Source organism: Physeter macrocephalus, chromosome 7 (assembly GCF_002837175.3).
Source record: "Physeter macrocephalus isolate SW-GA chromosome 7, ASM283717v5, whole genome shotgun sequence".
NCBI lineage: Eukaryota > Metazoa > Chordata > Mammalia > Artiodactyla > Physeteridae > Physeter > Physeter macrocephalus.
This window is the reverse complement of record NC_041220.1, coordinates 9,353,964-9,371,281: the sequence shown is the minus strand read 5'-3', so window position 1 is coordinate 9,371,281 and position 17,318 is coordinate 9,353,964. Positions and strand designations below refer to the sequence as shown.

The 17,318-nt window shown below is 43.3% G+C and overlaps 1 protein-coding gene and 1 long non-coding RNA gene across 9 annotated transcripts in view; both read right to left on the bottom strand.

Annotated features, from left to right (window-relative positions):
• The window catches only part of HERC3 (HECT and RLD domain containing E3 ubiquitin protein ligase 3), a 140,068-nt gene extending 133,777 nt beyond the window's left edge, over positions 1-6,291 (bottom strand). For 3 of the 7 annotated variants that reach the window (XR_008617745.1, XM_055085798.1, XM_055085801.1), the window contains exons 1-2: positions 6,049-6,267; positions 3,574-3,636 (exon numbers count right to left, since the gene is read on the bottom strand). The gene's annotated coding sequence lies outside the window, so the exon portion shown is untranslated. Of the gene's footprint in view, positions 1-3,573; positions 3,637-5,175; positions 5,275-5,415; positions 5,596-6,048 lie in introns of those variants that run through there. The other 4 variants (XM_055085803.1, XM_055085802.1, XM_055085800.1 and 1 more) reach the window with 4 other exon arrangements.
• A 2,986-nt stretch (positions 6,292-9,277) lies between these two features.
• The window catches only part of LOC102976669 (uncharacterized), a 57,565-nt gene continuing 49,524 nt past the window's right edge, over positions 9,278-17,318 (bottom strand). Inside the window, exon 3 of one of the 2 annotated variants that reach the window (XR_447426.4) lies at positions 9,278-9,925. This is a non-coding gene — a long non-coding RNA (uncharacterized lncRNA). Of the gene's footprint in view, positions 9,926-12,309; positions 12,548-17,318 lie in introns of those variants that run through there. The other variant, XR_008617743.1, reaches the window with a different exon arrangement.

The window sequence follows — 17,318 nt, the reverse complement described above, 5'->3', positions numbered from 1 at the left end:
TTGGTAAAAGACTCAGGATGATGTTAGCAGGGCTTAAGGGTCAAAAGGACCAAAGTTCAAGCCCCAAATTAACCACGTGCTCGCTGTGAGACCTTGGGGAAGATATTTAAACACTCTAAGCCTGTTTCCTGTCCCCGAAGTGGCGAGAAGAGCCACAGGGTTGTCGTGAGGACTGGTGACACAACGCGAGTAACGAGGGCTTAGCACGGGGCCCGGCACTCGGGGCAGGTGACCAGTCACTGTCCGCTGCTGTAGCACCTGCTGCAGGTGCAGGACTCTGCGCTGAGTCCTCAGCACACACGGTAGCTCCCCGACGGGCTGGGGTGTGACTCCCTTCTTCCTGTGCTTAGTATCTGCTGTTCCGCCAGATCTGCACTGGGGCAAGGCAGCGCCACCCTGGCAGGCATAACTTACACGTAGGGAATGCGAGGTTCCAAGGACAAAGTTTTCTGTATGTATTTTCTTTTAAATTCTGGGGAGGCCAAGCCGGGGCGGAGGGGGCGGGGGGGCGGGGAGGGAGAGGGGCAGGGCGGCGGCAGGGTAGATAAATCTCCTTTTAGTCCTAGAGAGTTGAATGCTAAAAGACAAGCTGCAATTCCTAAACTTTGTCTTACTAATTAGACTGTGCAAACATCAGCCTAACAACTGATTCTTATTTCCTTGAAAGTCACTAAAACCTAAATAACACTCAGGCAGGACTTCTAATCTCATTTATGATAGAGATAAGCTTTGTTTCAAAGAAGCTCAGAAGCCTTTACCTAAATGGTATATGGGGAAGGGAGGGTCTTTTCCAACAGCAGGAAAAGGGAATGTCCCAGGCTTCAGTGCTCTGCAGACACTCCCCAAATCCAAGCTTTGAATAAATCTGGAGCCAAAACTCAAATGCAGAATTAACTCCAGTAACAAAGAAGATTTCTTCTAATGACATACTTTATTGCCAAAAGTTTACTACCACAGGTAGAAACGGCACAGAAGGCAGAGAGAAGTTTTCAAGAGTGTGAATCCACTCCTTGCTGGTTTCTCTCTCTCTTCCACTTCAGCTGGACTTTGGTCCTCTGACTCTTTTAGCCAACACAGGAAACATTCCTACCCCTCCCCTGATGATCCCTGCACAGGTGGGGCCTTCTTTACTAGCTGGTGTTGGGCTTTGTACAACTAGAAGAACGATCTTTCCATTGTCTGCATAAGGCGCGGTGTGCCTTCAGAAAAAGACACTTGACCAGACTGGCAAGAATTAAAAAGTCTGACAGTGCCAAGTCAAGGATATAAAGCAACCAGGACTCTGACCCACAGCTGGTGGGAGTGTAAGTTGGCAGAACCACTTTGGAAAACAAGCGGGCATTAATTCTAGTGAAGATGAAGATGTAAATACCTCACGGCACAGTAATTCCATTCCCAGGTACATGACCAGCGCTGTCCAACTTATCAAGTATCTACAGTGCTCCTTCGCTATGCTGAGAACTGGAGATACAAAGATGAGTAAAACCTGGAAACTGAGAACTCTGTGATGGAAATGTTACATATCTGTACTGTCCAATATGGTGGTCACAAGGGACATGTGGCTACTAGGCACGTGAAAGGTGGCTAATGTGACTGAGGAACTGACATTTTAATTTCATTTAATTTTAATTATTTTAATATAAGTAGTCACATATGGCTAGTGGCTATCCTACTGTACAATGCAGCAAGAAACTCACGAATATACGCCCCGAGGTATACGCACAAGAACATTCACTTCAGGATTATCTGAAATACATAGAACAAAGACAACCCAAATGTCCATCTGTAAGAAAATGGATAAGCTGCAACACGTGCATAAAATAGAACGCTGTACAGCAGTGGAAGAGAAATGAATTCCATCTACAAACATCAGTGCAGCTAAATCTTAAAAATGGTGTTGAGGAGGGGAAAAAGTCACAGAAGAATTCAGAATGGGATGCATCTTTACAAAGTCCAAACACAAGTATTTGGAGATAAAAACATTAGTGGTGCTACAGCTATGAAGAAGAGCAAAAAAATGATCCAAACAAAGACTGAGAGAGACCTGTGTATATGTGACAATGAAGGGTACCTTCTGGAAGGAGCACAAGGGAGCTTCAGTACCATGGCTGATGTTCTGCTTCTGTCCTTTTATTGTTGTTTGTAGAACATATATTACACATACTGTTCTATGCTTTCAGATACTTCACAGTCTTTTAAAAAATGAAAAGTACTATTGAGGTAAGATCACTGCTTCTTGCACCTCACCCACCAATTCCCCATCCGTGAACAGACTGAGAGCTTCTCCACGCAGGGAACCAGGTTTTACTCATCTGTGTATCTCCTGTCCCCAGCCTAACAAAGGAGCACCGTAGATGCTTCACAAGTGCCTAGAAAACTGAACCCGAATCTGAGAAGACCAGATCTCCCACAATCTACAGTTGTTAACAGTTTTGTCTGCCAGGTTCCATTAAGTACACATTCCCGAAGCAGTAACAAAAAAGCAACAATGTATTTCCTCCACTCTCAAGGCGCTCTCCCCTCACCACATTTTAGCAGATCCGAAAGTAGAACGCCTTTTACAATCCAAGCTGTCATTAAATAATGGTGTTCCTAGCATTGAGGAACCAGAAGCTCCATGAAGGAAGGACTGAGCCTCTTTGTTCATTTCTTTACCCCTAGAGACTAGACTAGTGTCTGGCACAAGGGAGGGCTCAACAGATACCTGCTGAATGAAGAAAAAGTAATAGTTACTATTACTGCAAGCCTACTGTGTGTGTGAATCTGTGCTAAAAACTTTACATAGACTATTTAATTTGCCCTTTACTATAACCTCAAGACTTACATCTCCCAGACTCCAAAGCCCATGCTCTTAAACGTGATGTTATACCACCACTTAAACAAAACAAAGCCCAGCTACACTCTTTCTCCAATTTTAAAAACAAATGTTGAAAGAAGAATGTTGCACGTAGTAAGTGAGCTCACATCAGCTGACTCACTGGCGATGTTCGTGGGCAACTAGAGCTAGAACCAACCTATGTCAGCCAGAGACAGGAGGGATGCGTGAGGCCATCTCAACAGAGTTAGCCAGGCTTTCCTCCACATTCACCGGAACTTACAGTGAGTCTAGTTCACGTACCGGCTCACACACAGAAACACACGCCCCTGAAACCAGCAAGTGCTGTTTCTAAATGTAGTAAATGTCTAAAGGGGGCAGAGTTATATCATCAAAGGGGTCATCTTATTAAAGAGACCTTAAAAATCCATTTGATCCAACCTCCAGGAAAGAGACTGACATTCCTAACCTCATTTTAATGGCAGCTGAAGTTAACTTTGGTCCTCTGAGAAGTAACTGGTTGAATCCAAGAGCAGAAACTAGGTCTCCTACTTCCCGGGCTCACGTTGTTCTCTTCACTCCGTCACAGCCAAAAGAAGTCGCTAAGGGTTTGTTAAGGTCCCTCTCTAGGCAGCTATACTAACCCGAGTCCTTTACGTAGATTATCCTGTCTAACCTTCTTATCGATTCTGTGAGTTAGATATTACTCCCAAGTACAAGATGAGGAAACTGAGGTTCAGAGAAATTAAGTAACTCACCACAGGTCACACACACTTGGCATCTGTACTTCAGCCCGAGTGGTTCCACCTCACCCTGCAGATCTGCAAGTTAAAGAAAAAGCAATTAACATTCATACAGAATCCTACATAGCGCTTTCATGTTACTGAAAACAAAATGAAAAGCAAACTTCTGAAAATAAGAACATCTTTAAATCATGCAAGCTTGAATATTCCCCCAACATTCTATCTCAGGACTGGAGTTCAGTTAAACACCGATAAGATAACCACTGACCAACTATGAAGGTGTCACCTCTAAACGTGAAGTTAGAGTCAAGTGGACAGTCAGCTCAGTTGGTTAGAGCATGATGCTAAAAGTGAACTGAGAGACGCACCTTTAAAAATTCCTAGCGTTTGTAGTAGATGTAAAAATAAAAATAAAGTTATTTTAAAACCTCCCGTTTAGGTTTAAAAAGATGCATTTTTGAAAAGTAATTCACTTTTTTCCTCCATTTTTCCATGTACCACACACATTATAGCTTATTTTGCTACAGCCGTTTTGAAGTCTTTCTCGACTTTCCTTCCTTCTCATCACCCCATCCTCTTTCATGCAAAACAAGATGGGACTACCTGAGAGGCACCTTAAGCCTCTCAAAAGAAAAAGTACAGTCCTGCATGATTCTAAGATACTAGCATCATAATTTTATTTCTATATAATGTAAGAAACTGCCTTTCAATTTGGAGACTATTACTTCTATTTCTGAGACTGCAGCAAAACTATCTTGTATCTCCAGTAGTGGTACAACTCTCATTATGTATGTTTTTTAAAGTTTTTAATTATTATGCAAATCTTAAGAAATTTAAATCTGTTACTCGGAATGAAACGCTTTAACCAATGGCTCCAACCACACCATTTGGAACATTTGGGAATCTCTGTTTCTTTTTTCAAAAATAAAATCCCAAATACAAACTGAAAAAGTAAAACTGCCTGCTAACCAACTGTGTTTCTTTTTTTTCATGCCAAGGGAGGAGTTCTGCCAAAGAGCTTTCAAGTCTTCCTCCTTGATTCCTGCATCCTTTCTCCAGAAGGTTCCTAGCCTCCACGCGGTCAACGATGTGTAATTCATCGGTTTTGCTTTAAAAGGGCGTTAAGTACACTACTCCCCTTTTCTGGTTTATAATGCCACCCCCCTCCCCCCCAGGGCAAAGGAAAGTAGGAAAAGAGAGAGCTGCACGGTAATCTGCTACTACAACAAGACAGCATCTCTCTCCAGAGTCACTGCATTTAAAAAGGGTGTTAATCCTCATTTTATTTTTTTCTTTCTCCTCAGTCTGGAGTTAAAAAAGCAGCTCACTCGATGTTATCAAATCATCAGATGAAATGTTCTAGAAATAGCCTCCTATTTGTGGAAAGAGTCAGGAGACACAAAAATGGAAGAGAGCGCTTGAACCGTCTTTCCTAAAGCATTCCGTGCGTAATGAATGCAAAAGCAAAATCCTGGAAGGCTTAGCTCTGAACTTAAGGTGCTTCCAAATGGGGCTAATTAAAAAGCTAAAGTAAAACGGAATCGGAAAACAACCAGAAACGCTGATATACCAAAAGCAAAGTTCATATACACATATCCCGGAGCCCCGGGCGCATACCCCGAATCAGTGCACCAGCTGCTTGAGGTGCGGTCTCTACAGCCCTCCCCGGCTCGTCCGTTTCAGGTTACCCAGGCCAGTCTCGGTCGGCTGCCCGGTGCGCCCACTCCACACATTCGCAGGTGACTCAAAGCGCCACCTGCCCCCGCACGTCCCAGTTCCTGACACCCCCGCGCCCGTCCGCGCACTTACGTGTCCGCACACACACACACACACGCACACACACGTGTCCACACACACCCTCGCCCCGGCTCCGCCCAGGAGGCGGACTCCGAGCAGGCAAACCGAGCCCCGCCTCGGTCAGGTGGGTGGCGCTGTCACCGCGGCCGCCGAGCCCCCCGTGTCCCCAGCGCCAGCTCCTCGCGGCCGCCGGGGTTCCCCCAAGCGCAGAGGCCTCGGCGGCTCCCATGCGCGGGGCAGAGTCTGCACCCCTCACCGCAGCGGTGTCGCCGAAGCCCCGGAATTTAAATAGGGGCGGGCGGGGAGGAAGGGGAGGATTCTCTTTTTGACTTTCGGCGTCGCAGTTCCTCCCAGTCCGCAGGCAGCCGAGTCGGGGTGCGGGGCGCTCCCGTCTCTGGAGCGGCTTCCGGCCTCCCCGGGCGCTAGGGCTCTGTAGGTCAGAGGGAGCGCCCCGAGGACGCCGGGGAGGCGCGCGCCAGGCCCCCCCGCGCCCGCGCCCCGCAGGCACTGCAGGCGCCGCGCCCAGACCTCCGCGCGCGCCCTGCCCCGGGCTGTCGCGGGAGGCGCCCCGCAGCCGCCGCCGCCCCTCCGGGAGCCGCGCGCGGAGCGCCGTGCCGCGCGGAACGCGGCTGACGCTCGGCCGCGGCCCCGCGGTGCCCTCCTTCCTGGAACCCGCCCCCGCGCCCCGCGCACCTCGGCGGCCGCTGAACCGCCGCGCGGGATTCCGACGGTGACGGCTCCACCGACCCGGCTCGGGGTTTCTCCGATTTCGGCGTCACAATAATAAGGAAGTTTCCCCGCAAGCCTGCGGGCGGCGGAATGCGCCGGGTGAAGGATGGCGCGCACGGCCAATGGGCGCCCTCCTGGGGCGGGCCCGCACCCCCGGCGGCCGCGGCGGAGCCCGAGGCGGGGAGAGGCCCAGGCCCGGGAGGGCGGAGGGGGCGGGCCGGGTTGAGCGCACCGGCGGGCCTGGCGAGGGCACGGCGGGGCAGGTGTGTGTCGGCCAAGAGCCGACTGCAGGACGCAGGGCATCCGCGCCGGAGCCGGACTGCTTTTCACTGGCGGGCAGGGGAACGAGACGGATCCGCGGTTGGCTTTCCCGGTTCTGAGCTCTCAGTCTTGTTAAATTTGTGCAGAGGTGACCAAAAGCCTTGGGCACGGCGGGGAAAACCTAGAGGGGGGCAACCGAGGCGGAGTTCTTAAGCGTCGTATTCCATCCACGGTGGAGGAGTCTTGTTCCACTCGCCTTTGGAGGACTGGAGGAAGCGCCGAGCCGAACGCCGGGCTGCGCGGGAGGGGAAGCGGGAAAGGGGTCGGCGCTTTCCTGGGAACCTCGTGGAGAGCTGGGGTGGAAGAGGAGAGCGGCGCCGCGGCAGCGACGGGGGGCTTGGGGAAGGCTGGAGCGCGGTGGCGGGGGGAGCGTGAATCTTCTCGTCTGAAAGACACCCTGTGGCCTGAAGCCCAGTAACGGATGGATAAGTTTGTCCTCGCCCACTTTCCCTGGCTCTGAATCTCAGCGCTTCCTTCTCGCCCTCCCCGAGGTTACAGGGCTTTCCGAGCTCCCCTGGTCCATGTCTGATGCACAGCTAATCTTGGGAAGAAAACATTCTCACAAGGGTGACCTCCTGAGTCTACCCCACCCCACCGCCGCTTCGCCTCTGAAATTTGCAACGCAGAAGCAGAATGCTAAGAAAGTACTACTCTAACCCAAAGGAATGACTTTACTCGGGGAAGAATTTCTGTAACCGGCCATTTGAGGCGGGAAGGTCCTTCGAGGCCAGATTCTTCCCAAGGAGGTACGATTCAGGTCAGGTCAGGTCTGCAGTTATCTTCTCTGAGAATGTAACAGATTGACCAAGCAGAAAAGAAGTTTGGGGGAGTACTATATCCTGGGGACGGGGCACTGTTGGCTGGCATATGTATTCTCAGTGACATAAGCAGGTTGTCAAACGCTCCTGAGACTAGAGAAGAAAGCAAAATCTCAGTTACCAGGTAAGTGACGGACATCTAAGAAAATGATTCCAACCTTTGAAGTCTGAATCACACTGGACCCTTTAGAAACCCTGGGGACAAGATTAGCACAATTTCCTTATGCTCCAGAGATGTGGCAGTTTCACAAAAGTCCAGGTCTCTCGCAAAGTCATAATCCCAACTCAGAGATGGTATCACCAAAAAGAACTGGAGGAATGGCCAAAGAGAAGTCATGGTGGGAAGGAGGGTTCCTCATGGTTGAGGAGGAGAGAGTGAGATTCTATTTTCATGTGTCATCAATTTGTATTTTCATTTGTAATCAGTCAGCATTTAGGTCAATATCTCTGGCCCATGGCTCAAGTGTTTTTCATATGAAATTTTGTCTTGAGGAAAAACTTGCTTAACAAAGACTTAAGTCTGGAGTTGAGATAGGAGTGATGTTTAAATTACAAACTGAGGTACTCTAAGCGTCCTTACCAAATAAACAGCCAGAAACTTGGGAACTTACTCCTGTGCAGAACAATCAGTGAAGATATGCAGTACTTCATTTTATTTTCTTCATTGAACCAACATAAAACGGCAGTTTCCTCAGCAAGCATGTCCTGCTCTATTTACCAAAATGGCTTTAAATGGCCCCAGCAACAATAATAGTCATAATTGCAGATATTTAAACTGGCTTGAAGAGGCCATGGTTTACTTTTTCTTTCCATCTCTATAGCTCTGTCTTCCATCCATTTCTTTCTGACTTCCACATGTTCCCTACCAAATACACTGTATATTGAGCATCTACTATAATACCAAGCCCTGTGGATTCGTTGGTGAGCAAAACGGCGCAGTCCCTGTAACCTCGGAGGGGGAGGCAAACGTTAACCAAATACCATACCAAGGGTTAGATAGTGGCTAATCGTGAGACATTTTATAAAAGAAAAACATTCATGTTAAAAATAAAATATTTAACCCCAACAAGAACTGTAAACTAAATTGAGCTCCAATTAATGCTATGTATGCTGAAGCATTTAGGAGGAAGTATCTGATGTCAGCAACTTATTTTGAAATGTATATTTTAAACGATGGATTGAAGGATGGATGAAGGGATGGATAGATATGTGATAAATCCAGTTCAGCAAAATGTTAAGTATAGGTTCTATGTGGTGGGTAGAGGGTGTTCACTGTACCTTACTTCTTACTTTTCTGTGTGTTTGAAAAGTTTACATTAAAAAATGTTGGAAAACCCAAAATAAACAAACAAACAAATAAACAGTGTGATAAATTCTAACCCTAACCCTTGGCAGGCAGAAAGGATCCCGTGGTCGTGGTCCAGCACTGGGCAGACAAGGAACCCCCAGCGACGGGCCGATTCCCAGGGCTGCTGCACCTCCAGCCGGGCAGACGCGATGCGCTCCGCTCTTCACACCTCCCTTCTTGAAATGCAGATGCCTGTTTTTGAACTGAAAGAAATTCAGTGCAGTCGGAATACTGTTTAATAATTATTGTTCTCTGTGTTTACCTACTTGCACGGCAGACAAACGTCACTCGGTAAATTTACACAGGGACAGACTTCTGGTATCAGATTAAACATGTGGGGGAAAAAGGGGAATTCCCTGGCGGTCCAGTGGTTAGGACTCGGCAGCTTTCACTGCCGCGACCCGGGCTCAATCCCTGGTCAGGGAACTAAGATCCCGCAAGCCCCACGATGCAGTCAAAAACAAACAAAAAAAACAGGCAGGAAAAAACCAAGTCAGCCACAACATTCTGTCTTACAGGCATACTTTTGAAGAATAGGTGTCTTCATCTCTAGGAAGGGAAAGCTCTGATTATTTAACAGGTAATGGGTATGCACCCTGTAAAGCTACACAATCACAACAGTGTTTCGTGGTTCCCCCTGGGCCCCCAACAAATTACTCATTTTGTCAGTCAAGTCACTGTATATTGAGCATCTACTATAATACCAAGCCCTGTGGATTCGTTGGTGAGCAAAACGGCGCAGTCCCTGTAACCTCGGAGGGGGAGGCAAACGTTAACCAAATACCATACCAAGGGTTAGATAGTGGCTAATCGTGAGACATTTTATAAAAGAAAAACATTCATGTTAAAAATAAAATATTTAACCCCAACAAGAACTGTAAACTAAATTGAGCTCCAATTAATGCTATGTATGCTGAAGCATTTAGGAGGAAGTATCTGATGTCAGCAACTTATTTTGAAATGTATATTTTAAACGATGGATTGAAGGATGGATGAAGGGATGGATAGATATGTGATAAATCCAGTTCAGCAAAATGTTAAGTATAGGTTCTATGTGGTGGGTAGAGGGTGTTCACTGTACCTTACTTCTTACTTTTCTGTGTGTTTGAAAAGTTTACATTAAAAAATGTTGGAAAACCCAAAATAAACAAACAAACAAATAAACAGTGTGATAAATTCTAACCCTAACCCTTGGCAGGCAGAAAGGATCCCGTGGTCGTGGTCCAGCACTGGGCAGACAAGGAACCCCCAGCGACGGGCCGATTCCCAGGGCTGCTGCACCTCCAGCCGGGCAGACGCGATGCGCTCCGCTCTTCACACCTCCCTTCTTGAAATGCAGATGCCTGTTTTTGAACTGAAAGAAATTCAGTGCAGTCGGAATACTGTTTAATAATTATTGTTCTCTGTGTTTACCTACTTGCACGGCAGACAAACGTCACTCGGTAAATTTACACAGGGACAGACTTCTGGTATCAGATTAAACATGTGGGGGAAAAAGGGGAATTCCCTGGCGGTCCAGTGGTTAGGACTCGGCAGCTTTCACTGCCGCGACCCGGGCTCAATCCCTGGTCAGGGAACTAAGATCCCGCAAGCCCCACGATGCAGTCAAAAACAAACAAAAAAAACAGGCAGGAAAAAACCAAGTCAGCCACAACATTCTGTCTTACAGGCATACTTTTGAAGAATAGGTGTCTTCATCTCTAGGAAGGGAAAGCTCTGATTATTTAACAGGTAATGGGTATGCACCCTGTAAAGCTACACAATCACAACAGTGTTTCGTGGTTCCCCCTGGGCCCCCAACAAATTACTCATTTTGTCAGTCAATACTCAAGGGGAAAATTGGTTGTAAAACATTTTCCACATTTTTTTGGTTGCTTCATACACTTTGTCTGAGAGGCCTATATATTCCCAGGATAAATTATCTAAACTGATTGAAAACCGTCCTGTAATACACAGCATTAATTTGTTAATGTGAAAAATAACTTGGAAGAAAGATATGGTAAATCAATATTGCCATCAATCAAATAATCATTAAGTATTTATTGAATGTCGAGTTGCTGGACAAGAAGCATTATTCCTGACCATAAAGATCTTACAGCCATTATGACTATTCCTTTGTTTTTCTTGAAACTATTCATAGCTGAAGTTTGCATTGGTTTTTCATTTCTTATCTTACCTTCTCATTTGGATGAGACACAAGCACCTTACCTTAAATATAAGAAACTCACTAGCGTCATATAGGTTGAAATTAATTAACATTAACAAGATTGGACGGTTGAGCATTTCCTAAGAAAGTTTTTAGGGCGAGCTTTGGTTTGTCCCGGAAGATTGCATGAAATAGAGCCTTGTAGCAATGCATAGTTGACGTTGCAGTGAGTGTGGTGTGTTAATACAACATTTTCCTTAATCCTAGCAGAGGCATCTGCAGTATGCTGCCTGATTTCTCCGTCTCATTTTTAGTAAGTAAATCTATACTTTTAGCACACTCCAGAAGAAATAAGTAATCAAGGGGGTTCTGTCTGTAGTTGACATATACTATAACATAATGTAATTTACTTAATATGAATCTGTAAAAAAATGAAACAGTATTGTTTGTGTTTCCAAACTTTACGGCTCCCCTTTATATAAAGGGGAACTTATAACTGTTATTTAACTTTCTATTGGCCTTTGGCATTTTGTTTTCATCCTCCATGTAGGTAAAAGCTCAGTGAAATCAGCCGTTATATTTAATTTCAAGTTGTGGACCAACAAACTGTTCTTGCCTTATACTTAAAAGATACTGTAGTATCTTATCTCGTAGATACTATAGCTGATTCTGTTTCCCATTTTCAAATGGCTTTTGAAAGCTTAGAGCAAAATGTATGTCCCATCTGTACAGAATCTTATTGCATGCGTTTTGAGAAGTAACCTCATTTCAAGGTTAATTTTAACTTTGCTATGTCATTTTCCCATTGTACTCATTTTCTTACCTAATTAAAAAAAACAACTTGTTTTTCTCTTTACAAATGGAATAAATATACACTATATAAGATGTTTAAAATGCATATAAGAAAAAAGAAAATAAAAACTATCTGGTCTTTCACCACCCATTTTTAGTTCTTAATATTCTGTCATTTCTCCATGCATGTATGTGCATTTCTAAAAGTGGTTCATTTTATACATAATATTTAACACCATGTTTTCTGAAGTTAACAATATATTAAACATCTTCAATAGATTTAAATACTATTTTACAACAGCATTTTAAACAATTGCAAATATCTACAAAATAGATATACTATAACTTAACCAATTTCCTGCTTATTACATGTTTAAATTATTTTCAGTCCTTTGCCATTATAAACAATAGTGAAACACAGCCATACATGGTGAATATAGCTAAATGTTTGCCTTCACTCTTGATTATTTCCTTAAGGTAAATTCCCAAAAGTGGAATTGCTAGGTTAGGTAGAAGGCAGACTGTTTAAGGCTTTGTAATGTATTGCCAATTCTCCCTAACAAACAATAACACTAGCTAAATACACACACAATGTCTACGTGGCCTCTGCTCAATCCCCTCACCAGTAATGAGGTTGTTCTGTTTTGGTTTACATTTTTTTTTTTTACTGTACTAATTTTGTAAGCCACCTTAGGTATCAACTAGAACATGTGGGATATAAATAAATAAAACAAAAAAATCTTCTAGTAAAATCTTAAAATTAGCTAAGAATGTTAAAATTAGCTAAGATGTTTCTAAATATTCATATCAAAAATTACCTACATACATAAAAATGTATTATTGGAGTTGTTGGTCCTTTGCTGAAATTCCGTTGGATGTCATGTGATTCCCACAGTCCTTCCACACATTTGCCAAAAATAAAAGATTCCAAATCGGAAGTCTTGTACAAACTCACACTGTTGTTAATCTTTTTCATCTTCAGTACACATGCACAAGCCAATGACAATGAGTTGATGGTTCACCAAGTTTCACAGAAAACTGAAAAGCAGACAGAGTGTCAGAGTTTGTGTTATCCAGCAATGGCAGCCAGAGAAGGCATTTCATTGTCCATTTCTGAAAAAGAAATCTTAGTGTACTGAATTATAACGTCCACTGTGGTCTGATCACTTTCGTCATTAATCACCTTGTTACGGGTAGCAGTATGTCCCAGGCATTATCAAAGAAATTGTCCGTACTGACCAACCATCAGGTAGGCACGTACTTTTGAGTTCTTTTGTCGCCTTTAGGGGTAGTTTTGTACTGTTCCATCCAAGTTCTTATCTGGTTCCCTTTTTAATTAACTGGATAAAATTTCAAGGTAAGTGTATACCTGTCAGGCTAGAACCAAACAAAATGACCTGCCCTGTACCTGGAGTGAAACATATACCCTGGGTCTTATTAACATTATGTTCTGATGAAATGTACTGATGTTTCTGAGGGTAAATGTTAGGGGGTGTAGTGGATTAAATAGTTTCCCTCCAAAATTCATGTCTACCTAAAACTTCAGAATGTGAGCGTATTTGGAATAGGGTCTTTACAGATGTAAACAGTTTCATTAAGATGAGGTCATACTGGATTAGGAAGGCCCTAAATCCAACAACTGGTGTCTCTAGGAGAAGGCGGTGTGAACACACAGAGACACACAGGTAAAACCTTGTGAAGATGGAGATAGAGACTGGAGTGATGTATCTACAAGCCAAGGAATATGCCAAGTAACCACCAGACGTGAGAAAAGAGGCATAGAGAAAAGATGCTCCCTCAGAGCTTCCAGGAGGAACCAACTGCTAACACCTTGATTTCAAACTTCAGCCTCCAAAAGTGAGATAATATCAATACATTACTGTTGTTTTAAGCCATCCAGTTTGTGGTACAAAGGTAAGTATGCTGCTACTAAAAGCATCTATAACAGGCTTTTAATGTAGTCTAGCTATGGCATCTTGTCACCAGGATGACTGACCTGGCATCTTAGACCAGAGTTCCCTTCCTCTGAGAGTTCCCTTCCTCTGAGAGTTCCATGTGTGTTCTTCCCAAAGTGCCAACTCAATCAAAAAGAATGACATTTCCAAACTAACCAAGTCTATTCTCAGTCAGGATATATGGGGAGCTGTACTCCCCAGCTAGACCTTCCCAGCAAGCACTGACATCTCCTTGTGAGCAAATGTAGGTTAGCCAAATCTGTTTTACAAAGTGCCTCTTTCCACATGATACTCTGTTACAATATCAATCAAATCATAGCTCCATATCAGTTTTACTCAGAAAGCATGTAAGTTATAGAAGATTGAACTTATACAAGCCTTGACTTTGATGAAATTCTAGTCATTTCAAAAACAAATGCTTGTATTTTCCTTGATATTGCAGCAAAGCAGGTACCCTTTATGATTCAACTATAATAGTAGAAACTGAAAATTGTTTAAATTTATTTTATTCTCTTATTGAATTAATATTTATCCCATAAAGCAAGACTCTGAATGTTAAACTTCATGACTATGGAGAGGACCCAGGAAAATCAATCATAACTATAGGAAACTTCATCAACTACAAACCTAGTCCACTCCTTTATATTATTAAAAGGAAATCTTGACAATAATAATTTTTATTTTTTTAAAAGTCAACATTATATTGCAAAACAAAATGGAAACTCTTCATTTTTATCTGTACAGAGACGGAAAACCAGTTACCTAAATAAATTGCTTAGGAAAGAGACTCTGACCCCAGGTCAGCCTCTGAAGCATTCAATGGACTTGGCTATGCTAAATCTAAGCTACGTTGAGACTTAACTACAGAAACATTTCACTTAAGAGATCAACTAGGCAACTCTTGATGATTTATTTCACTGGAAAAAATAAATAGCTGCTGCTAATTAGAAGCTACCTAACCTGCTGTATAAAAAAATAAATAAAATTAAAAAATTAAAAAAAAAACTAATACTAAACTTTCTTTGGGTTATTTGTATGGAAATAGGTTAATATAAATGTTTCAGACATTATATGAAATTCCTAAAAATCTTATATGTTCTGGCCGGTTCCCCTGCATCGGCAGGCGGACGCGCAACCACTGCGCCACCAGGGAAGCCCCTCTAGTTATTTTAAAATGTATATCTCAGAAATAAATTTCCTTGTCAATTGCATTATTATGAACTTTCATCAAATCTTTAACCGTGGGCATTTTTAAGCCTTTTGTCATATACAGACAGTTCTGGGTGTACTCTGATGCTTTTGCAAATATGTTCCTATAAAAGGGTTTCATCTTCAAGGAATTCATGGAAAAGACTCTGACAGGTACAGGTTTCTGGTAACTGACTATACTGCTGAACTGAATGAATAAGCATTTTCCAAACTCTAATGGAAAACTGATGAATTCATAAAAGTGCTAACAAAGGATCAAGATAAAAAAAATTAATTACATGGGACTGAGTGAACTGAGGAGGATGATTATAATTTTCGTGACTTTTTGTTTGAATAAAAAAAAAGTAATGCCACAATGGAAAAAAAATGAGATATTTTAAACAATTATTATTCTGTTTGTGTGGACCTTGTGGGTTCGGGATTCATAGGGGTCACAGTGAATAAAAGAAGTGCCTACTTCTCAAAAAAAAGAAAAAGCTACCTAAGCTTTCTATGTCTCACCTTTGAAAAGCGATTACCAATGATAATTATTTATTGAGTTATAGTACTTTAATATTCACTTTGTGGAAATACTAGTATTTGTAATATTAGAAAACCCCTTTAAAAAACATAGATGAGGGACTTCCGTGGTGGTCCAGTGGTTAAGACTCTGTGCTCCCAATGCAGGGGGCCCAGGTTCGATCCCTGGTCAGGGAACTAGATCCCGCATGCCACAACTAAGAGAGCCTAAATGCTGCAAGCAAGGGCTCCGGACGCGCAGGCTCAGCGGCCATGGCTCACGGGCCCAGCCGCTCCGCGGCATGTAGGATCCTCCCAGACCGAGGCACGAACCCGGTTCCCCTGCATCGGCAGGCGGACGCGCAACCACTGCGCCACCAGGGAAGCCCCTCTAGTTATTTTAAAATGTATATCTCAGAAATAAATTTCCTTGTCAATTGCATTATTATGAACTTTCATCAAATCTTTAACCGTGGGCATTTTTAAGCCTTTTGTCATATACAGACAGTTCTGGGTGTACTCTGATGCTTTTGCAAATATGTTCCTATAAAAGGGTTTCATCTTCAAGGAATTCATGGAAAAGACTCTGACAGGTACAGGTTTCTGGTAACTGACTATACTGCTGAACTGAATGAATAAGCATTTTCCAAACTCTAATGGAAAACTGATGAATTCATAAAAGTGCTAACAAAGGATCAAGATAAAAAAAATTAATTACATGGGACTGAGTGAACTGAGGAGGATGATTATAATTTTCGTGACTTTTTGTTTGAATAAAAAAAAAGTAATGCCACAATGGAAAAAAAATGAGATATTTTAAACAATTATTATTCTGTTTGTGTGGACCTTGTGGGTTCGGGATTCATAGGGGTCACAGTGAATAAAAGAAGTGCCTACTTCTCAAAAAAAAGAAAAAGCTACCTAAGCTTTCTATGTCTCACCTTTGAAAAGCGATTACCAATGATAATTATTTATTGAGTTATAGTACTTTAATATTCACTTTGTGGAAATACTAGTATTTGTAATATTAGAAAACCCCTTTAAAAAACATAGATGAGGGACTTCCGTGGTGGTCCAGTGGTTAAGACTCTGTGCTCCCAATGCAGGGGGCCCAGGTTCGATCCCTGGTCAGGGAACTAGATCCCGCATGCCACAACTAAGAGAGCCTAAATGCTGCAGCTAAAGATCCCACGTGCTGCAAGTAAGACCCGGCATAGCCAAATAAGTAAATAAATATTCTTTAAAAAAGAAAACCCAGGGACTTGCCTGGTGGTCCAGTGGGTAAGACTCTGAGTTCCCAATGCAGGGGCTCCGGGTTCAATCCCTGGTTGGGGAACTAGATCCCACGTGCATTCCGCAACTAAGAAGCTCGCATGCAGCAACGAAGATCCCACGTGCCGCGGTGAAGACCCGGTGCAGCCAAAATACATAAATTAATTAACTAAATTTTTTTTTTTTTTTTTTTTTGTGGTACGCGGGCCTCTCACTGTTGTGGCCTCTCCCGTTGCGGAGCACAGGCTCCGGACGCGCAGGCTCAGCGGCCATGGCTCACGGGCCCAGCCGCTCCGCGGCATGTGGGATCTTCCCGGACCGGGGCACGAACCCGCGTCCCCTGCATCGACAGGCGGACGCGCAACCACTGCGCCACCGGGGAAGCCCCAATATTTTTTAAAAAATAAAATTTCTTCATCCATTTTTTAAAAATAGATGAAATATTCTGTAAAACACCAAAAACAGAATCTTTTAAAGAACACACTCTCAGCAAATAAAATAACTCTCAACAGAAAAAAAACTCTGCAGCTGCTTTGCAAGCTGGTTCTAGAAGCACAAGAAGCCCTGAAATGGGTCTAGTAAGGGAAAAGAGAGGCATGAATTAGCAGTCTGTGCGGCAGCAAAAGAACGACTGTGGAGTTTTCATGTGTTGCCCTTTCTTTTTTTTTTAATTGAAGTATAGTTAATTTACGATTTAGTGTTAATTTCAAGTGTACGGCAAAGTGATTCAGATATATATGTATATGTACATATGTACATGTACATATCTATTCTTTTTCAGATTCTTTTCCCTTATAAGGTTTTACAAGATATTGAGGATAGTTCCCTGTGCTGTACAGTAGGTCCTTGTTGTTTATCTATTTTATATATAGTAG